At 35.9% G+C, this 25,632-nt stretch overlaps 1 long non-coding RNA gene across 1 annotated transcript; it reads right to left on the bottom strand.

Annotated features, from left to right (window-relative positions):
- Positions 1-23,103: 23,103 nt before the first annotated feature.
- Positions 23,104-24,757, bottom strand: LOC116176796. Its single transcript, XR_004146524.1, has 3 exons — positions 23,864-24,757; positions 23,728-23,808; positions 23,104-23,677 (listed from the first exon to the last, which is right to left on the bottom strand). It is a non-coding gene; the product is annotated as an uncharacterized LOC116176796 (long non-coding RNA).
- Positions 24,758-25,632: the final 875 nt, after the last annotated feature.

The following is a 25,632-nucleotide window of genomic DNA, read 5'->3' as shown; positions in this document are numbered from 1 at the left end:
GAAGGGGAGGGGAACTTCTCTTTAAGGAATTGATGGCAACTTCGGTTTAGCTTAACCGATTTTCACATAATTGGTCTTATTGGAAAGAGCTCTCTTCGTGTAATCAGTTTTTACATAAATAGAGTCTTTTCAGTAAACGTGATGAGTGGCAAAGGGCACGGTTTGACATTAACATAAACTTTGCATCTTTTCTTGAAAATTGCAAACGGGACGATATAATTATTATATGATATTATCAAATAAGATATAATTAATATTATGCCGTTTAATTAATTATGAATAGACAACGCTCAAACTCCCTTTGAGGTGACTGATTTGTGTGTAATGATTTATTAAGAACAGAATAATAATTCCTTTCAGCTTTTGCAGGGGCGGACCGAGGCCTCAGGAGTCCCTGGGCTCATATTTGTAGGGGGCCCTCTACTTAATAAATTTCGGGTTATCGAAAAACATCTTCATTGCTATTTCTATTATTTCTTCAAAAAATTATTATTAAAATTACGGGTCTAAGGCAAACGCACTAAGTACGAGTATAAATACAATGAAAATATTGAAATACAGTAGGGTTTAAATTTCAAAAAGCACAGATTACACAGAAACAGTAATGCTCGATCTGTACACAGCGGCAGGCGAAAAACCACTGATCTATTTTAGAACTGTGAGAATCAGAGTGACTTTCAACACGTTACCCGGTGCCCTGGGGTGAGTAGCGTAGAATATTGCCTGCACGGTGACTACATGAAAATAGAATAATAGACTTTTCAAGTGTTTTAGAGAGGCATTTTTTGAAAGAAATTTCCCTTATGTGATGGTTTTGTCCGTCCGTCTGTACCCCGTCTAACTCGAAAAGAAACTGCGCAAATCTTCTTCAATCAACTCCTACGAGTTCAAGAATCAGTGCTTTTGATTATGAGCCGCATTAAAAGTTGCGTTTCCGAATGCGAGTCAAGTATAAAAAAATTCCCCTACTGAAAACGTATACGATGCTTCGTATCTTGTTTTTCTTTTGGACCTCGGGTTGCACGGAACGTCGGATTACCGCGACCTTACTGTAATTATGAAATATATCATAAAAAGAAACTCTAACGTAGATGACATGACATGTAGAAATGCTCTAAGGGTTCGCCTCGTGACGTAGCTTGATTCTCGGTTCTTTTTTCCCTGCCTCCTCGTTACACTTATCGATGGAGAGAGAGGAAACATTCTACGAATTTATGGGATCACACATGTACAGGGTGGCCAAATAAGAATGCGAGGTACTGTATCTGAGAATCTATCCATCGTAGAGGCTTGCGGTAAAAAAATTTATTACTAAAACGGCCACGAGCAAAACCTGGAAAATATTTTTAAGTTTCTGAAATGACCGCTAGAGGGCGTAACTGCAATCTGGAAACTAAAAAAGTGATCTTTCTGTAAATTCCGCTATATTAACCTAAGAAAAAAATATCAGGTCTTTGAAGTTGACGATAATCTGAACAATTTTTGTTTAACAATTTTTCCTGTATCTCTAAAAATGAAGTGGTGGGGGCTATTCAAAGGTTTCCGTAAAGAACACCCTGTATCTTCGGAACTGCTGAGCCGATTTAAACAAACTCGGGTTAGTTCAAAAGAGCTATTCTTCAGCTACAAATATACTATTTGAAGTTTTGTTAGTTTCACATATCACCGCTTGAGGGCTTTTTTCGACATTCCGACAAAAATGGTCAATTTTCTCAAAAAAATTAAATGCATTGGTTCGATTTTTTTCATGAAAAAGTAGCTAAATGATGCCTAAACAATTTCGCGAAAACAGCATCTCGATATCTTGAGATATATATATTTTTTTTTATATCGTGATGGCCAGCATTTCGAGCATTTACGGCGGCATTAAAAGCTTCCTTTTTTAAATCGATCCACCTTAGGGCCATAATTTATATAATAAAAATAATTCCGGAAAAATTAGTTTAAAAAAATAAAATTTTGAGGGTATAACATTTTCTTTTGCCTAAATTTTTGGTTAGGAGCAAGATATCGAGATGCGGTTTTCGCGAGCTTGTTTAGGCATCATTTAGCTACTTTTTTTGTTAGGTTAATATAGCAGAAACATCACTTTTTTAGATTCCAGATTGCAGTTACACCCTCTAGCGGCCATTGCAGAAACTTAAAAATATTTTCCAGGTTTTTCTCGTGGCCGTTTTAGTAATAAATTTTGTTACCGCAAGCCTCTACGATGGACAGGTTCCCAGATACAGTACCTCGCATTCTTATTTGGCCACCCTGTACTAACCTGCATTTACACCGACTATTGCGCGCAAAAGTTTGAAAATCTAAGATAGTTTAGCAATAGCATCTTATTGGACTTATTGTTTTTATTAATCTCTATTGTAGTGTCGGCTTGGGCCTGGGCTGCGGCCCTTAAAGCCCCTGCCTAAATCCGCCCCTGAGCTTTTGCGTAGTAGACCGCCGCCAATGTAGTTACCGCGTAGTCAATATGCCACGGATGAACTTTATCTAAGTTTTACACAATAAAATGATATAAGCTACGCAAGAACTTTGCAACTTATTGATATTTGTATGTACACCGTTCGCGTTTCCTTTTCAGGACGTTCCAAGATGGTCCATTCGGTCGATTTTGATACGAATGTGATTTTGAATAAAGAAGGAACGTGTTCAATTCCAACAATAGTTACGTTATTTATTTGAAGTTGAACGAATTTGTTTTTATTTATCCATTTCAGTTGCATCCCCATTTACTACCGTAGATTTGGAAGAAATAGAAATGCAGCCAAAGTAAAGTGTTCATTTTACGAGGGATAATTCTAAATCTGTCGTTGCAAATCTTCCCGAAATGAAAAATTTTGATATATATCCGTTTTAGGCCGTGGGCCAAAAGGTATAAATTCAAAAGTGTACTGCCCGATAATGCGTTGAATAGTTTTTTTTCCGATACCTAGAACAGTACAAAGCCCAAAATTAGACCAAAGGTGACATAAATACTCACATCCCAAAGGTTTGGCCTGTCGGCTTTATAATGCCTGTAGGCCTTGCAGTTTATTATCTGATTTTATACCTTTTGGCATATATTCGACAGATACGTGTCCATGACGCCGATATAACATATTAGGTCTAGTGGGAAAAAAAAGTGTGAAAGGACACTAACTATTGAAGTCTTTTTCCAAACAAAATTATTGAATAAATAACGATTTTGACCGATTTTGGGCAACGACGTGATGGATACCAAAGTCAATTTTTGATAGTTGCACATCTGGAACCCATAAGCTTTCATATAGTGAAAACTCGAAGTCGATACGAGGTCTAGGGACTGAGCTATAGCGCGAAACGACGGACAGACGGTCAGACGAACGAAAAGGTGGGGACATAAGCGCTTCCGTTTTCGTTCGTTCCCAAAAACCATTTACGACTTGTGGCTGGCGATTCACTCAAAAATAAAAGAAAAACACCTGAAACCTTCTAATCAGGTTAAGAGAATTAATGAATTCGCAGTAAAGATGGATGATAAAATTTGTGACCTAGAAGGAATCGTTGAAGGAAGAAGCAATAACCCAAAATTTTCGAAAAATCACTAAATGATGGGGGGGGAGGGGTTATCCTATGCTACAATGGCTATGGCGGCAAAAAATACTAATATGGCAACAACAAAATCACAATCACCAACATTCGCAGAAATTTGAATGGCAAGCAACAAATATAATTATGTATTTAATTTCAAACATCAGGAGGACGTTAAAGGGAAATTAAATCAATTCATAAAACTAACAAGGGAGAGTCTAAAAATGTACAAGTACAAGTGCAAAGAATGATGAAGTATTAATTGATTTAATTGAAAGAGAAAATATTTTTGATGAAATTCTCCATCATTGAAACTTTATGTTCAGAATGGTAAATAAATCGAATTGTGTTATAACGTTTATTTTTCTTTACATTTTTTTTTTAGATTTAAATCTACAATTCGATTTATTTACCATGGAAGAGAAGACGCAAATAAAATTAGAAACAATGAGGTGCTCAAAAATGAAGGAATAGACGGCCGTATTCCTAAAACGAATGGGCCAAAAATGATTTTGTATGATTTACAGACTGATCTGGAAAGAGGTAAAAATTAGAAGCAATCATTTGTCAAAACTTAACAAGTAGAGAAGAAATTAGCGTTATAACCAATACCATGAAGGGGAGAACCTGTGTTTCCTCCCCATTGTTCCACTTCACAACACTAGAGGTATACGAACGCAAAACATTTACTTTCCAAAACATATAGGGCGTCATTGCAATCATATGGACACCCCTAATCAATAACAATAGATTATAGTTGTATTGTATAAATTGGCATTGGTAACTTAAGCATATGTGCCGAAGCGCTCATCTTGTCCGCTTTTTAAACTTGGCACTCTTAAAATTATAAGAATGGCGCCATGGAATTTATTTATGCATCTCGATGAACTATTCACAATTCAAAATCGTATTTCAATGCCACAACCAGTGTAACACGTTCCCAATTTAGAACGGACACAGACACCGACACAAGCATGCCCACATAATAAAATTTGGCCAGCGCTGCAGTTGTCTCACACACTTCAGAACTTTTCGGCTGAAAAACGTTTTAAAGTGTTTGATAACATTACCGAAATTTACTGCCTACATTTATGCCCGTGTGATCCGACACACTCACGATTTTCAACCGTAATAAAGACGCAAAGCATATTTATTTTAAATGCCCATTATGAGACGATTGAATTTTTTCCAATTCACTTGAGAAGTCGTGAGAATGAAGCTTAACAGTAATCTCTTTAAGAGAGCTGTTATAATTGAGTGTAAGATACTTCGTTTTGTTTTAATTATGAAACAAATCAAAGCTGAAGTGTTTAAGAGGAATAAAAAACTCTTTACAATAAACAGAAGCTTTAAAGGGTTTCAACACAAATTAAGGGAAATTTTCATGTGATAGAAGAATTACCTTATAGCATTGAATAAAAACACTATTTTATTCAATGCTTATAGGTAATCATTAATTATTTTGACAAAAAGAAAAAACCCCAGCTAAACCACCTACTTTTGAGAACTAAAAAATACTTGGTATATCAAATTTGAATGATCTGGTCTAGAAATAATTTAAAAAAGGGAAAATATTTGGTTTTTTTATTGGATGCTTCTTGAATTAAATACACAAAATGGGAGCCATTACAATTCTCTACGTTTTGGCGCACGTTTCCGACAAGCAGAGCAAACCGAGTTTGCCAATCAACCGAACGGTAGCGATTTGTTGATCACTACATTTAAATCAATAACATTTGCATGTTACCAATTGAATTTTTGGCGCAATTATTTCCAATCATCCGGTATACGCATCGGCCTATAAAATCAATAGTAACCATTTTCTATACTGCATAACATTTTTAACTTCGACTAAAAATGCGGATTTTCGGGCCTAATGTTAACCGCGGGATTAAGATCATTTTTACCACCCGCACGTTCTATAGATTGAGGTAAGAAATGACCACTCACTTTTTTAAGAGAAATACACGTTAAGAAATTGAATCAGCGATCGGTCTGTCTGTACTTTCATTTCCGGCTAAACGGTTGATCCGATTGGAACCGCAAATTTGGTACACATGTTATTAGACATAAGAGGAAGATCTGAAAAGCTTATGGGTAAAATCGCGCATACGTATTTCTAATTTTTAATTTCTTGGAATTTAAAGGGCTATATGTGTAAATTTAAAAAAACGTAATATCGGATGTCCTCTGATATTTTTCGTGGAAATTTGTGAGTGTCGACGCAACCAGAAGTTCTGTTCAGTCACGCGCGAAACTATCTAATTGACCTACTGGACATATTTAATACTTCCCTTTTTAAAAGTGTGAAAATTTAAGCTAATTTTTTGAGGTAATACGTAGTTCCATACCAAAAACTGGCCGATATATATCTCCACTGATACTATATCATAACATTTGAAATTTTATAGACAAACCAAACAAAACAAACAATTTTTCTGTTGTATAGTGCATGTCGTATAAAACTAATAATAATTTCCAGCTTTTACCTTGTCCCCTTTTATTTAAAAAGAAAAATTACCATTAACGATATAACTTTATTACCTTTAGGTACAGCGGCGTGCATAATGTAAATACCTCGGTAAATACTACACAAAAAAACTAGCGCAAAACAGGCATAAATTGATGGTATGAAAGCGCTTCTATTTTTACAGTACCTCTGCACTAGAGCAAAAATTTGTATTACACGCCGGCATGGCGTTGGATTCTGCTTCTCAAAATCTAAATAACTTCCCACACAAATAATTATGATGTACGAATACTCTGAGGCTCAATACTCAGCGGTGAATACTTCAGGGGATGGGTCACATCCGATCGGGCCGATCGGGGTCACACCGCTCTGCCGCTTTTCTAGATCCGTTTTACGCGGTTTATTATATGTGTGAGTACGACCCTCCGTTCTCTAGTTTTATGAGAATTTATAGCGTTCCCGATGGGGACCCAGGGGTGGGAGCCTGGAAGTCATAGAAAATAATTCCTTTCGTCGAGTCCTTTTAGAGTAGAGTGCCATTTTGAATCCCACCGTCACCCACGGCAATTAAAGTGGAGTATTAGTTTTTTTTTTATTGATGTATGTCTCCATGTACCTAGTAATTCAAATAGAGTATTAGTATATATACTTGACACTACTAGGGACAAACCGAGGACAAACGTATTCAAAATGTGACACATTTCGATTCTCTAAGTATATATGGAAAGTTTCATACCCGAAATTATGGCCACATCGTATATTTGTGGAGTCGACCAGCCTTGCTGAACACAGTGAACACCCTGTATCTAGTAGCGTTTTAAGTAGGGCGCTTCGTTACTAAGTATTTTCTGAAGTTACTCACTTGCAACCATTGCTGTAGGTACATTTACATCGTTGTTACAGCCACCAAAAGCTCTCTTGAAGGCAAAAAGAAAGAGAATCAATCTTATTAAGTTTTACGTACGTTAATTAGGTATCGATTAATCGATTTTAGCTTCCTAATGGTATACGAAAATCCAGGATTGAAATGGGGAAGGTCGTGCAGTTTAAGAACAATATCATCGGAACAAAAGGGAACTACTGCACTGCCGAATTTGGAGATTTCATTTCGAATATTTGGATAAGTATAATTAACCGTAGTTAGTTAAATGGGTTACAGAAAAACCTCCGGTTAAAGGCCGATTCTCACTTTCGTGCAAAGAACCGGCACGGCACATACTCGGCACGAGCAAAGTTTTTTGAGTTCAATTCACACTGCGACACGCTTGCCGCAGGTAAGCAGTTTCTACGTGAGTTTCAACTGTAAAAATGTTCGAAACTTTCACGTTAATTAAAATTGGTCTAATATTAGATGATGAAGAACAAGAAAGTACATATTGCAGAAAAAGAAAAGTACGTTTTTGTGTACATAAAATGCATAAGAAGTATCTTTTATGACCGAAATCATTTTCTTGGACACATTCAATCAGCATCTCATCTTGTTCCGCTGAAAAAGTGTTCCTTTGCTGACCCTTCAACCTTTCTTGTACTATGAAAAATGAACTAAAGTCGGTGACCTGCACAGATTGTATTCACACTTGTCGGAACGTGCACGGTACATGCCCGGCAAATATTGTTTCGGAAGAACGCTGCGTGCAAAGGCCGTAGCTTGCCGAGTCGTTGCTCGCATAGTGTGAATTAAGGTCGATTCTCACTTTCGTGCAAGGCACGTACTCGGCACAGGCAAGGCACCGACTCGGCAAAATATCTATATTATTGAATCTTATGAATTTTTTGGGGTGTAATTCACACTATGCGAGCGAAGACTCGGCAAGCTACGGCCTTTGCACGCGGCATTCTTCCGAAACAATATTTGCCGGGCATGTACCGTGCACGTTCCGACAAGTGTGAATACAATCTGTGCAGGTCACCGACTTTAGTTCAGTTTTCATAGTACAAGAAAGGTTGAAGGGTCAGCAAAGGAACACTTTTTCAGCGGAACAAGATGAGATGCTGATTGAATGTGTCCAAGAAAATGATTTCGGTCATAAAAGATACTTATTATGCATTTTATGTACACAAAAACGTATTTTTCTTTTTCTGCAATATGTACTTTCTTGTTCTTCATCATCTAATATTAGACCAATTTTAATTAACGTGAAAGTTTCGAACATTTTTACAGTTGAAACTCACGTAGAAACTGCTTACCTGCGGCAAGCGTGTCGCAGTGTGAATTGAACTCAAAAAACTTTGCTCGTGCCGAGTATGTGCCGTGCAGTTGCCGAGCCGGTTCTTTGCACGAAAGTGAGAATCGGCCTTTAAGGTCGATTCTCACTTTCGTGCAAGGCACGTACTCGGCACAGGCAAGGCACCGACTCGGCAAAATATCTATATTATTGAATCTTATGAATTTTTTGGGGTGTAATTCACACTATGCGAGCAACGACTCGGCAAGCTACGGCCTTTGCACGCAGCGTTCTTCCGAAATAATATTTGCCGGGCATGTACCGTGCACGTTCCGACAAGTGTGAATACAATCTGTGCAGGTCACCGACTTTAGTTCATTTTTCATAGTATACAAGAAAGGTTGAAGGGTCAGCAAAGGAACACTTTTTCAGCGGAACAAGATGAGATGCTGATTGAATGTGTCCAAGAAAATGATTTCGGTCATAAAAGATACTTCTTATGCATTTTATGTACACAAAAACGTATTTTTCTTTTTCTGCAATATGTACTTTCTTGTTCTTCATCATCTAATATTAGACCAATTTTAATTAACGTGAAAGTTTCGAACATTTTTACAGTTGAAACTCACGTAGAAACTGCTTACCTGCGGCAAGCGTGTCGCAGTGTGAATTGAACTCAAAAAACTTTGCCCGTGCCGAGTATGTGCCGTGCCGGTTCTTTGCACGAAAGTGAGAATCGGCCTTTAAGTCGAATTACATTCGTTAGGTGCCTCTTTAAAACTTGAATTTGACACAGGTCCTATATTTTCGGATGTCGGGGAGGGGCTTAAGAACAGTTTAATTTTTTTTAACGTATCGAAGTTATACCCGTAGAGACCGTGAATCCCAGAAATTTTGTCCCTACTGGAAATTGCCGTTTAGATTAAGAGAAAATGCACTATAAATAGCTCTCTTGCCTTTGCATTTTACGTACATTCTTACGAAGACCCAGTTAGAGCTCTCTAGCTACACTACTAGCGCTCCCGGATGCACAAGTATAGCCTATTGAAAAATGCGGGTCCAAATCCAATGACTCCGTGGCTCGCCTCCGTGAAGGCACACGAGGTGCTCGGCCGCCTTTTTTAAACGTCTTAATATGGGTTGTTTTTTAATGAGGGTGACTGAGAGAGAGGTGTGCAAGTATACATCTATTTCAAATGAAAGGCCCACCACTATTTGCTAACTTTCTTAATTGTAGAGTTAGAAAGAGGGTTAAAGTATCAAAAATGTGTATTTTTTCATTCCAAATCTGTAAATAAAAAAGACAAAATAACATCGCATTTTTCAGATAGTACCTAAGGAAAATGCGACGTTTTTTTATGGAACACCCTTTACGAGACCCTAATATATTATTACATTTTTGAGATCTTGTTAATACTGATTTGGAAGCTTTGGGTACCATTTGAGGACCAAATGAATTAATTTTTCGGCGAACATTATTTTCTAAATCTAGAACGTTGTTGTATTGAAGTTTATAAAGTTCATTTTTTACACAGTCCCCAAGAAAGAAATCCAGAAGGGGCTATCGACCTGGTCCATTAGTGCTTATCCATTGATCTTCAAAGAAATGGTGCAACATTTCAGCAATTTTGTGAATGTTATACGGCGGCGCCCCATCTTGTTGGAAGTACACGACTCTTCGGTCTTGCAAATTGAGGTATCTTTCCCCATTAAGTAATAAAAATCAGGTCTAACAATGTTTCTACATACCGAGTGGGGCACGGTAAGTAGGAACATAGGGATTTAACATGGGAAATTAGTTTTATGCAATATCCTGCTCTCCTGTACATTTTACAGAAAAAATTGAGTGTTTAAAGTTAAAATTAAACGGCGCGTACAAAACTGTTTACATGTTTTATTAAGCTTTTGGTATAGCCGCAAATTTAAAAATAAATTTCAACATTTCTCTTATTAGTAACAATTCATAAAACAACAAAAGTCATAGCTATTGCTACTAATAACAGAAATGTTGAAATTTATTTTTAAATTTGCGGGTATACCAAAAGCTTAATAAAACATATACAGGAGGGTAGGATATTGCATAAAACTAATTTCCCATGTTAAATCCCTATGTTCCTACCTCGGTTCCTACTTACCGTGCACCACCCGGTATAATACCACACCACACGACGATATTTTCGTTGTAAATAAATTACTTGGATGCGTAAGAAGTGGGTTTTCTAGAGACCAATTGTGCATATTTTTCAAAAGTTGCATTCATTGCTCCACTAAATAAATTTAACAAAATTGGGGGTTTCGGCTAGCAGTCAATAAACCATTGACAAAATGTAGAGCGTCTCTCAAGATCTGCAGGGAGTAATTAGAACCGGTGTGTACCTAATCTTTTAATATCGTCCAAATGTTGTTAATTTTCGCTGTCTCTCATGGAATTGTTAGGATGAGTATAAAAGTAGCTCAAAACATGGATTTCAGTTGCTTCATTAATTATAAAATAGTTTTTTAGCCTTTTTTTTTAATTGTTCATTGCTCTTAATTGACAATGCAATACCTGAAAATAGCTTCGAAATACTACTACTACAATTGTCAAATGTGTTCAATCCACCCTTGACAAGGACTCTTCATGTTCACGTGTTTGATTTAATCGTAGAGCTTGGGCGTTAAAGATAAAGGGTTCTTTTTAATATAACTAATTAGCTAATAACTAGCTACAAGACTTCTGTCATTTATAATTAGTGCATCTTGCCTTCATCAAACAATGTTTACATCTGTAATAGAAATATTGCGATACCAGCGGCCTTTAATTTGTAACGGAAGCGACACAAAATTCAAACTTTCTAAATGAGCATTGCAAATGTCGATAATTTCCTAGGAACAACGTGTTGACATAAAGAACATTCCTGTTATACCAAATTAGGCAATTCTCTACAATAATCCCTTTTTAAGACTGTTCAACACACCCATATTTAATTAGCCTTAATTAATGATGAGTACGTTATAAATAGGAAGTATTCAATACGAATTGCTTTTAAATTTTATATTTCCCAAGACCAAACCCTAAAAAGTAAGAAGATTCCGAAACTAATTTGAATACGCTCTCGAGAATGGGATTATTTAAATCCTCTAATACTAATACATATTATATTATTATTGTTGCCGAGACGCCTTAGATCGCTTAAAATTAAGAGGATTATAGCTTCTAATATTCACGAATGAAAAAAATAAGTAGGTAGGTATTCTTGACAATGACTCAGATGTCTATTTCTATTAATTGCTGACGTACCTATACTAAACAATTCCGTTATTTCTATTTAACTAAAATAGTCTTGACAGCGCGATTTTGTCTTGTGGTTTTTTTTGCTAATTGTGCTTTTTGAGTAGTTGACAAAGAAAATGAAGGTGTTCTATGTAACGCATGGCTAATTACCGAGTTAATTACGTGAGATTCTTAGCACTATAAAACTCGCCTAATACCTTTTGCGACAGAAACCCCGGTCAGTTATTTAATTAGGAATTTGTTTTGCATAAATAATTATTTTATGCAATCGCAAATTGCGAAATAGGTGTCTTTCAAGAAGTATGCTGTTTTATATCAATCTATACCTACTTGCCGCTAATATGGCAATCAAAGCTAATTAGGTATGCGTAACGAAGACGTTGCCTTATCTTACCATCACTAAACTAAATCGTTTGGATTTTTAGTTTATAAATTCTCAATTACAACTAGGTATCATTACTATTTTATAACACCCCCTTTTTCAAGTATGTACAGCAACAGGTATCTATGGTAACAATTAAGAGCACATGCAAATGAAGTTTCATGACGATTTTGGGTAAAATAAATGAATTTGGAAGTTTTGGCACGGAAATGTAACCCAGATTAGACCACTGTCCGAGTTCAACAGGTTCTTCAAAATTTAAAAAAAGCCCTACTGTTTCTCAATTCGTGCAAAATTTGAGTAGATGTCCCAATAGTATGAAAACCTGGGGACACTGAAACCATTATGACCGCTGACTTCACGCAATCTGAAAGAACACCAAAAATCGGAATCAAATTGAAGCGTTTCGACAGCCAGGTTCTTCCTGCACTGCCGTAGTGGAAAGATTCCCATTGCAAATGTTCTAGAAGTCATTTCCAGAGCTTTCTGTGCCCTTTTCGTAACCTTCTAGGCTTTTTTTAACCTGTCTTGGCTACCTAGTCTCTAAAAGAGCCACTCACTCTAACAGAAAACTGTAAAAGGCAGCTCTTACCAGAATCCTGTTTTATGGCTCTCTAGATCTAGAAGGTTTCTTGAACCTTATCATATCACCTTCCAGAGCTTTTCGGGCCCTTTGTACACCTTGAAATCCTCAGATTTCTAGTTAACCTGCAAAGGTTACTAGACCCCCGACATGTCCTGGGCTCTGTCTGCAGCGTACCTTTTTTAAACCTTTCTACTTTCTAAAAGATTTTTTACAAATATTCTTATACTCCTTTGAGAACTTCTAGGAGTATTGGAAATCCTTCCCTAAATCATATGAAAAGTCTTTGTAGGAAATTTTCATAGGTACCCCTTTTGAAATTTTCCAGACCTAAGAACCAGAAGTCTTTTTTATCAACTTTGTACGATTTTGCGCAGTAACGATTAGTTTTTTGAAAAAAAATCTTCCGACACCTTCTCAGAGGCCTGTCTAATATTCGATAACTTCTCAGGAATCATCGTCTACATAGAAACGATGTCCTCTTCTAATATTATAGAAATCCTCTTAAAAGCCTTTTAGAGTGTATTTGACACACTCTACAGAAACATTCCTTGAAACTGTTTTGAAAGATAATATTGAAAAACCGAGGGGTGTGACACGAGTAATTTTTGGTGTACAAATGAGATGTATGTAATTTTAAATTACTTGAAATTCTATAAAATTACTTAAATTACTTATTAGAGTACATTAATTACAAAAATTACTTATTCTCCAAAATTACTATGAAATTACATAAAGAATTACAAGCATTACATTGTAAGTAGAAAAATTATTGTCGTCCCCACTCTAAAGTATTAAAATTCCGCTAATTTAGCAGTTTATTGATTAATACGATTATTCTGCTTTATTAACGAGCTCCTAGCGAGTTTATCATTTTGCGGTGTCTGTCCGTCCGTCCGTCCGTCAGCACGATAACTGATAAACGAATGGACCGATAACGATGAAATTTTGCAGATGGATTCTTTATCAAATTTGTAGATCGGAGTTCGTGAATTGACAATGTAGACCGAAAAATAAAGTAGGCCCTTTTGACATCTCCGTTATATTTATGAACCGAATTGCATGAAATTCAATATGCGCATAGCTTTAACCATATAAAACACAATTCCAAAAGTTGAGCCTAATTGATCAGCATTCACAGTGCCCTTTGCGCATCTCGACCATTTACAGACCGAATTGCAAACTTTCTTATTTATGAAGGTATATTTAAATGAAATTTGATACATAATCACTTGGAATAAAACCAAATTTAACACCAGTTTCAAAATTTTATTTTGCGCATGCGCAGTGCCAACTTCCTTATTTATGGAGGGATTTAAATAAAATTTGATACATAGACACTTGGAATAAAACCAAATATAACTCCTGTTTCAAAATTTGGTTTTGCGCATGCGCAGTGCCAACTTGCTTATTTATGAAGGCATTCAAATGAAATTTGATACATAGCCACTTGGAATGAAAGCAAATGTAGCGCCATTTTCAAAATTTGGTATTGTGTAGGATGTGCAGTGCGAACTTTCTTATTTATGGAAGCAATTAAATGAAATTTCATACATATATACTTAAAATAAAAGCAAAACTAACATCAGGTTTAAAATTTGGTTTTGCACATGCTATAGCCATACCCAGGAGCTCGTTTGCTATATTTGTTTAATTTATTACAATAAGTAGCCACGTCTTTTTTCAGATGGAAGACAGTACTATTAATCAAAGGGAATCAGGTGATTTAGGTGGTGACATATTTCAAGAGTTTCAAAAAGAATATAATGTTGTCATCCGTTTATACCTCAAAAATTTGCTACAGTTTTGTGGTTTTGATTAGTCCCATTAGTCCGTGGGTTGCGCCTCAGGTTGCGTTGCAAGTGAATAAATTTCAACGTAATAACTGATATCGTTGTAGTTGACACGAATTTGTTTAGATACAGCAATCTTCACAACTATTACATAATCAGTTTCACATTTAGAAGTTTACTGAAATTACAGAAATTACCGTTTGTAATTCTGGAATTACAAACATTACGCAATGCATATCAATAATTACAGAAAAACTACTATTACAATTCGAAAATTCCAAAAATTACTTAATACAAGCCGAAAATTACAAAAATTACGTAGTGTAATCACAAAATTACAAAAATTACCTGAAATTATATGAGTAATTTAATGTAATTACAGTAGGTGTACGTTTTATTTGCTTGTGGCACACCCCTCGGAAAAAACTTTGGGGCATGTTTTACGGGAATCTCCTTTGTAGGCACAGGGGCTATTTGGGGGTTTAAATTCTTCTAAAAATATTAATTGCCTTCCTGAACTCTGTTAATGGGTCTTTCATTACTGAACATCGTGCCGAGAACCTTCTAGATAATATTTTTGAAACACCTTCCAAACCATTAAATAATAACATACATTTTTTTAAACCATTTAGGGATCTGTGAAAATTCCTCCAAGGTCAACCTTAGAAAGGATTTCTTATGAATAATCTTATTGAACCTTTAAAAGAATATTTTTAGAAAGCCATCTTTGGCTTTAAAAACAGATATTTTGAAGAAAGGTGTACTAAAATTCATCCTAGAAATCTGCATCACAAAATGTTAAAACATACAACAAACATAAACTTATTCCTTTTAGAAGATTTTTGAAAATATTTAAATAAAACCGAGTAAAAGTCATAATTTAAACGCTACTAACTTGTAAAAATGACAGCTGTAAAATAATTGTTTATACATGAGCTGTAACAAATAAAATAGTGCCATTATACGCCTAACGGCTCGCCAATCAACTTCTCCCACCGCCAGTAAAAAACTCACCTCACCTGGCTAATAATGTAAAATACAAATTGAAATAGCAATTAAAATTGAAACAAGAAAAATAATACGCAATTACAAACAATTCTTAAAGGAAAAATACACACTGAGATAACAAATTCAAATACAATAAACCGATACAACGAAATATCGAAGGATCCTCAGTATTACAATCACTTTTAACGATAATTTATTTTAATCTTGCAAAATACATTAAATTCATGTCTTGGGCATTGAGATAATGCTCTTAATCTTATTCCCAATGATCTTGGTGCACGAATAACGATTTTGACATGTTTTGATCAAAATCCATGTGGTCGCCAGAAATGCATCAAATTTATGTCTGGAGCATTGAGATAATGCGCCTAGTCTTTTTCTCAACGATCTTGGTGCATAAGTAACGATTTTGACTTATTTTGATCAAAATCCATGTGGCCTCAGAAAAATAATTTAGCATCTTTGAATCACACACATGCGGTTATGAAATGTGCACGTGATGTACTCTTTCAGCATCAAGATAATGCGTTTGAAACCTTTTAAAACTCTAAATTCATGTATAAAGTATAATTTTGGGTAAATTTTGCTCTAAAACTTTTGACCTATACCACAGATAATAGTTATATTGAATTATTACACATCTAAGAGTCATAGGGAATAATGTAGCGAAAGTCCGAACTCGATACATGACCTAGGTAATGAAATATGTTGATTTCTATTAAATTGAGCCCGCGTTTTTTCCTGTTCCCGATTCACTCGAAGTCCTATAACTTTTGTTCCTGTTGAACCAGCTTCCTGAAATTCAATAGCGTCCGTCCTTAATGTCCAAAGTACCCGTACATTAAATTTAAACACAATCGGTCTCTTTTAAAAAGAGTTAGAGCGCACACGGACGGACGGACGGACGGACGACAATACAAAACTATAAAGGACCTGAGGATCCTTAATAAACCAACTTTGTACTTATTCGTAGATAACCCCCAAAATTTACACTTTAAATTTAAATATTCTCATATACAAGGTGTATTTATTGCTAGGGAGCTTAGATAGAAAATGTTTTTGTACAAAGCAATCTGGTTTTTGTAACTAGAAATTGTATGAAAAAGTAAAAAAATAGGTTTAGAATGCAAATTCCAGAATTCAGAATACAATATACAGGATGTAGGGTTCAGATTTTGGTCTATATAGTTCAATAATGCAGAAAATTTGGTTATTCAAAATCCAAACTAGGATACAAAGGAAAAACTCGAAAATATATCCGGAATACCAAATCTAAAAAATGTAGCGTTAAAATATAACTTCAAGAATTCATTGTCCAGATTCAAAACACAGGAATTACAACTTAAATAATGTAGTACGAGTAGAGCAAGAAAGGAAGAAAATACAGAAAACGTGTAAATCTTTTAAGGGACTATATACGTCCGTAGAGGAAGTATGGAAAAAGTAAAGCAAATTGTACGATCTTGGAAGAAGTAAGACAAATAAATAAATACAGGTGGTCACTTTAGGCTTTGAAGATTTTTTCTTAAATTTACAAATTTGAAAGAGAACAGAAGTAAGATAGCAAGATAAGACACAAGTATTTAAGCAGATAAAAAGGAAAAATTACAGTGTTTCCGGTTCCAAAAACCATCGCGACGGAGAATAAGAGGAGTATTTTCTGCTATACCTTCGCGTGTATAAAAAAACAGAGTGAACGCTTGGTTTGCGGTGGGCCCGTTTCGTAGCTGGGATACGGCGAAGACTTAAGTAAAAATTTGGTGGGAGAGCTTCTATTTATTTATTTTCGTTTTATTGCCTTTATTTTATACTGGGCGGAGTGTTAGCTAATTAGCTACTAACTTGTCTCTCACTTGTCAATGAAGCTTGAACCCCGAAGTAGTATTTTCCGCAAAAGACGAAAATTCAAGGATCCTCTCAAGGATAAAAAAGGAGAGTGCCTAAGAAAATTTAAAGCTTTTGTATTTTACTTATATACCTTAAATTCTCTTTTCATCCTGAGTAACTTCCTCTGTGATTTCGATACCGCTGTGAATCACCACTTCCAAGTGCTTTTTTGGTTATTTATTTCCGAATTTATGTCTTCGTTACCTGGCCTAGAGTAGCTAAGTAAATAATTATACGCTCTTGGTCGGAATTCTTTTTCATGATTGAGTGGGCAAATGTAGCGGTCTCTGTTGTTCGAAACTGGAAACGTAACCGGCGTATCGCCTGCATCTGGAGTTGATGCTTTTAAGCTTTAATTACTATCCCAGGAGCTTTTTAAAATCTATTTAAACCAGAAAGTGCAAATTAAGATCTAGTAATGGAGTGAGTTGCTCATAAATTTTAGAGATGAAGTGAAGACCATAATATCGAAAAGGGTATTACATAAATAAAACAATACAGTATGCAATAGTCATGACTGCAATAAAGAATCATTGTGGGTGTCCCACTGGCTACTGCTTCCATTCACCCACGATCCCATCGTTCACATTCAAGAAGCCGCATCTCAAAAATAAAAGTCTTCAACTGAATACGATCGTTTTGTCACAGGTCGTAGTTCAAATTTCCAGCGAACCGTTTAAAATTCCTAAAACGGGAATAATTATCATTAGTACACGATAAGGTTATCGAATTCACGGTCCTTCCTGTTGTTATTAGTACCATTACACATATAATAATCCCATGTAAATGAGCTGGAATTTACTTAGATATTAACGGCAAAATTTAATTAAACAGAAACATTTCGAGAATTTTGCAAATTGAAAAAATATCCGACGAATTTCCTTATAAGTGCACGTACTTATAATTAGTTATTAAGTATTTAATTTATAGTTATTGAACATACCTGTGTTAATTGCATTTCCTGTATTTAATTTAGAGTTTTTGCTATTGCAAAAACGTTTTCTTGTCACTACACTAATGTAAGTGGTGTTCTTTATTAACATACATTCCTACCTTTTCCATGTTATTTACACTATCAAACATGCCTGCGAAATTGTCGTTTTTCTTCCAGTTTTATGTATTACGTTTGATAGCCGTTGCGGTGTGACTACATCACCATATAAGTCGAAATGTATAAAATCGTTTGCGATCAATCTACATCACGACATATTTGCAAGAATTTTAGACGTCCGCCGACTATGGGGGAAAAATTCTTCGCGAAGTTATAGGCAGAGATTAAATTTTTGAACGCTCAACTTCATCAAGGCAATTTTATGTTTGCTGGTGTACGGCACTTCAATTCAATTTAATTAGCTTTCAAAGTAGGGATGAGTTCCATCTGCAAACGCGACCTGAAATTTGAGACCATATCTTTGTAGAACTGATTCGCTCTTGTCGACGAGACCGAGGTAGGTTCCATAATTAAAGAATTAAGTCAAAACCATTGTACTGCTGTTAGTGGCAGTTTATCCAGAAAAAACTAAAACAGTATAATGTAGGAACCCAGCATTTGAAGGACAACTTTATTAATTCATTCGCAGTCAATAATATTAATTTTTTTACAATAAAACTTCTTATCCCTCCAACGTGGTTAAAGTACTTCCTCAAGAGTCCGATCGTATGCAGGTTTTATTGCTTAAGAAAGAATGCGATTTCGATTCTTAGAATATTTCCATCTCGACTATTTCAGATTCTTTAGTTTCATCAGGTCATCAGACTTTTTCAGGGACTTTGGAATCTTCAAATCACCGTTTTGGATTATTGTTCATTCGATGCTGTTTCTTTAGAATTTTCCGATTCTTTCCCACACTTCCAGATTCGTTTGGTTCTCCGATTCGTTCAAATTAGAACACTTTCATTCCATTGGTTCCTTGGAATTCTTCAGAGATCTCAGATTCTTAAGATTCCACGGAGGTCCTATACGGCTTCCTTGAAACCATTTGAATCTTCAAATTCTTCATATATTCATAATTCATCGGATTCTTGCGTTACATCGAATTATTGCGATTCTTTCAGATCCATATAGGGTTCTTCAGATTTTTAGATTCTTGTGATAATCCACCAGACAAATTTTTTGGTTTGGTACCCAATTTTCCACAATTGATCCATTATTTACATTCTTTAATTTCTTGCAATCTATTGAATTCTTCAGATTCCTTTGATCTTTCAGATCCTTAAGATTCTCCAGACCCTCAATTTCAGTTCGTTTTCATTATTCTTTGGATTTTTCCGTTTCTTCGAATTATTTCTTCTTGAAATTCCTTTTTCCCATGAGGTTTCTGTTCCTTCCAATTCGTTTAATGCTTATTTTTGAAATGGAAGTATCCAACATTTTTAAAATCTTTCAATTCTTTGCTTTCGGTTCTTCGCATGCTTGAAATCCCGGAGACCTATGAGAGCCACCAGATTTTCTGGATTTGACCTTTCCGATTCTTTAGTTTTTTTTAATATATCGCACAGTCTAATACTTTAGGGTTTAATATTCGGCTATTGCGCTTTGGTACTGGAAAGGGTGCTTAAAAATACCATGTATACCAGTACCAGTATGTACCAAAAGCCTGAATTAAAGTTCCCCTCAAATTCCTCTCAGCGTTCTCCTAATCCGCACTAAAATTGGTATGAAGATTCCCTTATTCTTTTTTCCTGACTCTTCTTCAGTTTCCTCTAAATTCCTATCGCTTTTCAAGGTCTTATCAATTCCCCTGATTTAAAATTCGCAATATATTACGCCTTTGGCCTTTAATTAAATTAATATCATGCGCACAGGTGTGATTTACGAGGTGATTTATATCTGGGAAACAATAATATACTGCAAGTTGAAAAAAATTATGGAGAAAGAAGAAAATAATCATAAAAAAGTGAATTAAGCACCAAGATTTAAAAAAAAAGCGAAAAAATTATATTTATGTCTTATTTTTGCATAATTTGTACACATTTTTATTTCATACTACTTATATGGGGACTCTGTCTTTGAGAATGGCTGACCACACTACAGATGGTTTGTTTTTGTTTAGTTGTGTGGGCCAGATGCAAAATCATAGCTCTTATTCAATTTGATAATTTCATAAAATTGATAACATTTGCCGGTGTTTCTTTGTGTAAAATTTCTTTCTTTTTTAGAGAGCAAGTAAAAAACCGCGAGCGTCTTTGTTGAAGGCCCACTATCGCTCAGCGATATTTATTGTAACCTCTGCGTCTCCGATATAATCTACCACAAGGAGGGTACGATTCTCTTCACCGGGGATTATCAGAAACTCTGTTTGGATAGTGGCGTTTCCGTTGACACCGGCGATGGTAAGGTTAACGAGAGGACGCGTACGCGGTCACGGGGGGTGGTTGTGTCCGTCAGGAAAAAGTCAACTCCCGCGGCACTCGCGCAATTACGGCAATAATAATAATAACTGACTCCGGATCACACCGGGCTTGCCACACCCGAAGCACGCTAAGGAGTGGTGGTGTGAGAATTGCTGGGGGCGGTAGTTCAGTTTCGTAGGCTCCTTCCGGCATTCCTCTTGTGAATGTCCAGGATGTCTGCAGTAAGTGCACCTGGCTTTACGGGTGGTGGCTTCTGCAGTGTGTTTGGTCTGCTGTAAGTCTTTCGTAGTTCGTCTTGGAGCTCGGCGAAGGTATTGAAAGAAGGGCGCGGAATTTTCTTTCGTATATTTTGCTGCAACAGCCCATACACCATGTGCATTTGCATGCTCTCGCTGAGATCTTTCTTGATCCGAGCCAGCACCGCTCGCTTTTTCGCGATGAAGAGCTCGGTGGTGTCTCTTTCGCCTTGCTCTGTGGCGAAGATTTCTCGGAGGAGCTGCTTCACAGGTTTTTCGTAGATTCCAATCCTTAGAGGTCGTTCTTGTGTTATATGAGCACGCAACATTGTTTTGACTAAATTTTCATTATAGGGGCGTAACTTGCAGATTTCCAGATATAGAGTGAAATGAATTTTGTCTTACACTTAAAATTTTTAGTGACGAACGATGGGGTGACAGTCTCATTTATTTTGGTAAGTAGTAGCCCTGAAATTCTGTGTATTCGATTCTAGCTGCGATTTTCTTAATTCATGTGTGACAATAGTTTTCCAACCTCGATTCTCGCGGCCGCTTATAGGGAAAGGTGAAACCCGGCAATATGAATCACTGACCGATTTACGTGATTTTATTTATATTTATATACAGTATGTTCCCTTAGGGATGATAATCAATACAAGTATGCAGAACTACATTTTAATTTGTAATTGAATTTATTGCCGCACATTTCCCTTTTTTTAAGCATGAATATGTTCCTGTTTATTTACAGGGTGCTTCATCTGGGGGCGAGTGACGTACGTTAGGTGGTTGATTGTTACATATTGCACTTGGCATTGAGAATTAATTACTTGATACTAATGTTTTGCCACGACATGTTCCTTTGTTTTGTTGTAATGTGATACTTAAACGTTATGCTCCTACTATTTCTTTGAACCGGGTGATTATGATTATTAATATTTGGCAGGGTGACTTGTATATGTTTTATGTACCTATGTTTTTTTTGTGTCTTAGTAAAGAGCTATCTTGCCGATATTGCTAATCAATTCGTTTAGTCGATTCCTAACATGTAGTGACCGAATATTGGTTTTATGTCAGTCGTTATTATGCCAGTCCAAATATGTCAATTGTCAAAGCCTACATAAATGGTATATATTTTGTTTATGATTATATGTATGCGTGCGAGTTTGCCGATAGTTGCTCTGTTATTTTTGTTATGTCATGATTTATCTTTTGATCGGTTACTGTCAGTACTCATGGTGGAGAGCCTGGAGTTCGGTCTTTTATAAACCGGCACTTTATAACTAGTGGGTTGGACTGGTACTAGACATGTGTGAATGAAAGAGTTGGGGTCCCGCTTAGTCGTACATGAGGGGGCTGGCTAAGCCCGGCCCCACTTGCACAGGGATTCGCTAAAAGCGTGCAGCGTGTTTTCGTTGTGACCTTTTGTTTTTGTTATCAATTGGGGTATCCTTCCTATGTGAAAGGCTCTTCTGAGAGGCCAACTCCTAGCGTTTTCATACAATACTGCCATGTCATGACCAGAGCAGCTGAAGATTACTCGGTGTGGGATTTGAACTGGCCGCATGCAATATCCAAACTTATTATGTGAATTTATTGTAATGTTTTAATGATTGTTTTTTTGTTATGTGTGTGAAATATTGATTCTTTAGGAATTCCAGTGGAGCCTGTGATTCGACATTATATAACTTTACTTGACAACCATCATAATACGCATTCATGCCACTACAGACAACTAATTTTGCTATAAGGTTCAATATTAATTTGTTGGCTGGTTTTTTTCTTGGTCGGTTCTTTTTTTCCCAGCATATTGTTATATTTGTACTCCGTGAACTACCATTTTCTAAATTTAATCTTGCAATGCGAATTACTTGGATTAAATCTCCGTTTTAAAGCATGTACTTGCTCTATTTGTATTCCTTACTTGATCCTTACTCTGACAAGCAACACATATCTTGTAGTGACCCTTAAAAACACAACGTAGTAAGTGGTTCGATTATTTTATTATTCAGGTTAGGTAGCTTTGTCTAGACGATCATGTGCCATGGGGTTCAGGTTCAGTTAGTTTGGAGGGAAAGTTTTAAATTTAAATCATGAGTTGCGCAGTCTCTCGGGGCTGGCCTGAGTACGTCACAATACAGACAGCTTTTTTAAAAGAATACATAATTTCCCTCGTAATTTCCCTATGTGGATCACACTAATAAAGCATGACATAGATCGTATTTTAGAGAGCTTAAAGACAAGCCGAGGAACCGCTACTGAACAATATAGGTACCTACCACCCAGATTGGATAATTGTTTTACTCTAATCTCTGAATTAAGCACGAACACACAAATAAAACGTTTAATAAATCAATTTTAAACAATAAACAAAAGAGTTGATAATAATCAAACTCGTGGGCCGCCGAAAGCGCTTGATGATTTGCGTGTTAGAAAACAGTAAACGGTCATTATCTTCAATTAGTTAAAAATTATCACATTTTTCCAAGGTTTTTATTGCAGTCGTTGAACTATATAATTTATTTATTCATTTCGACCATCAATCACGCCTTTTGTGAGAGCTGGCCCACAAATATACGTTGGTGCGTTCAATGGAAAATCAACTCCCTACAAAATTGCTGTGTAAAGACAATACGGGTTTAAAAAAAAGGTTTACGAATATCAACCAGAAAGATTTTAATTTGGATAAAACGACTCTGATGGTTATTACGGAATTATAATTGAATGGATAAGTAAAGGCGAGGATGGACCTTTGTGCTTGTACAGTTTAGATGAGCGTAGCGGAGGTTTTTAGGTTTGAGGATATGCGTGAATTTTTTGATACGCAAAAAATGACAAACGTGAGAAGCTGGAAAAGTAAATCCATGCGATCAAAGGTTGCCCATCTCATGCAGTTCCGTTTCCTTTACCGATTAACAAATTTTTGTCAATCTGACTTCCGTGTTGTGAAAAGTAGGAACCGGTTTACTAAAAAAAAAACTACGGCTAAAATGCCCACGTGCAATAATTTGGAAATTAGATTTAGGTACCTACGCCAGGAATGATCCGTTTAGGAAGTGCCTACGTGGGTGGAACTTTCATTCATGGGTAAAGTACTAATTATACGTGTGCTAATAAATACAAATATTGTACATTATTTATTGGTAGCCTAAAACAATAACATACCAATTACAGCTCAAGGATAGAATTCGCGTTAATAGAATTTGACGGATAGAGCGCTGCAAATGTAGGTTACATCATTAATCGCAATTTAGAGATGAATAGCCAATCCTTTTAATCTTGCAAGAATCGGTCGCACCCGTTCCGAATTATATTTAGCGAATGGCACTGGTGTTGCATCCTCGCAAAGCAAAGGCGCCCGCCCGAAACGAAAGGGAAAGATGTTGTCCGACAACTTTTTTCGTGTAAGTTATCAAAAAAGTGCTACTTTTTATTTGGGTTTATTTTTACACACGAGCTGACGTTAAAAGCAAGTAAAAACCTATATTTCACGGGATATTTTCGTTCGTACTGTTTCCACCGCTCAAACGCACGTGTGCAAACTAAATTTATGTCTGAAGACAACTGAAAGTGTATAGGTAGGTAAATGCAGAAACATCTTTTGCTGAATAGCGTTTTCGTAACAATTACAATTTAAATGCGGACGAGCGCAACTTACCAACTTCTTCCCTGTTCTTTATGAGTCGCAACACTAAACCCAAACATGGACCGATTTTGTCCCTTGTGTTGTACATAATTGAAGGTATCGATGTTAAAACTAGTCACTAATAATACATTTGACACTATCACAAAAACACTAGAAATTAGCACTCCGCACCTACACATTTTGAATTAATTTAGCTACGAACGAAAGTGAAAATTAGGTAAGCGCACATAAATAATAAGGACGACTACTCATAAATTCAAATAGCTGCCGAGAAGCTTTCGTTTTCGTGTATAAAATCGATTATTATAAACTAATTATAAAATAATTGTGGCAGTGATAAGCAACGCATTTTGAATTTTTCTCGCGCTCTTTGCGTTGCGTGCCGTATGTTGGACCGCGACTGACAATTCGTCCTTTTGAAGTTGTGGGCGCCAAAGTTAACGAAGTAGAAAGGAAAGACGTACGGCGCGCTATCTTTAGAAATATAACAGTTTAAATGAGTACTTTTCCGACATCTTTTAGAAAAATCCCGCAGTACAATAGTCGGTATAGAAGCCCCCTTTAAGTTTCTCACCGTTACCATTATTTGTTGTTACGAATGAGGTTTCTCATACTAGAGGGCGCACAGAACAAGATAATTCTCACAGAGTTGTTATGTATACTGGGTAGTGACTTGCGTAACGCATCATAGGGATTTCAATGTAAAATTCATAACATGCGAATATTGCCTCCACAAATTATTTTAGAGCAAAAATGTTTTAAGGTTTTTTGTAGAAAAAAATTTTTTACGTCAATCAACCGTATTAGTTTTCAATTTTTTGCATAATAAAGACGGAAAATTCGAAAAATAAAACCCCCGCATCTTTTTCAATAATCTGTGATACCATGGAATTTTATAATACAAAAACTACCCCAATATCCGTCATGCCATGGAATGTCTGCTATAAAACAAATGAAATTCTATCAAAAAGTATTATATTTAGAACAGCGAATTCAACATAAAGAAAGACCAAATTACTAAAAACGGTTTTCTAATATAACAATTTACAATAAATGTTCGAATAAGTCACCATTAACTGCAAGACAGTAATCAAGTTGAACATAAAATCAATTTCGAACTGCTGCTAATTGATAACTGGATATCATTTTGTTTTAGAAAATTCCATAGCATCACAGATTATTGAAAAAAGATCCGGGTTTTATTTTTCCAATTTTCCGTCTTTATATGAAAAAAATTGAAAACTAATACGGTTGATTGGCGAAAAAAATTTTTTTCGACAAAAAACTT

Source organism: Photinus pyralis, unplaced genomic scaffold, assembly GCF_008802855.1.
Source record: "Photinus pyralis isolate 1611_PpyrPB1 unplaced genomic scaffold, Ppyr1.3 Ppyr1.4_LG7, whole genome shotgun sequence".
NCBI lineage: Eukaryota > Metazoa > Arthropoda > Insecta > Coleoptera > Lampyridae > Photinus > Photinus pyralis.
The sequence above is the reverse complement of the archived record's forward strand: the minus strand, read 5'-3'. Positions and strand labels throughout refer to the sequence as shown.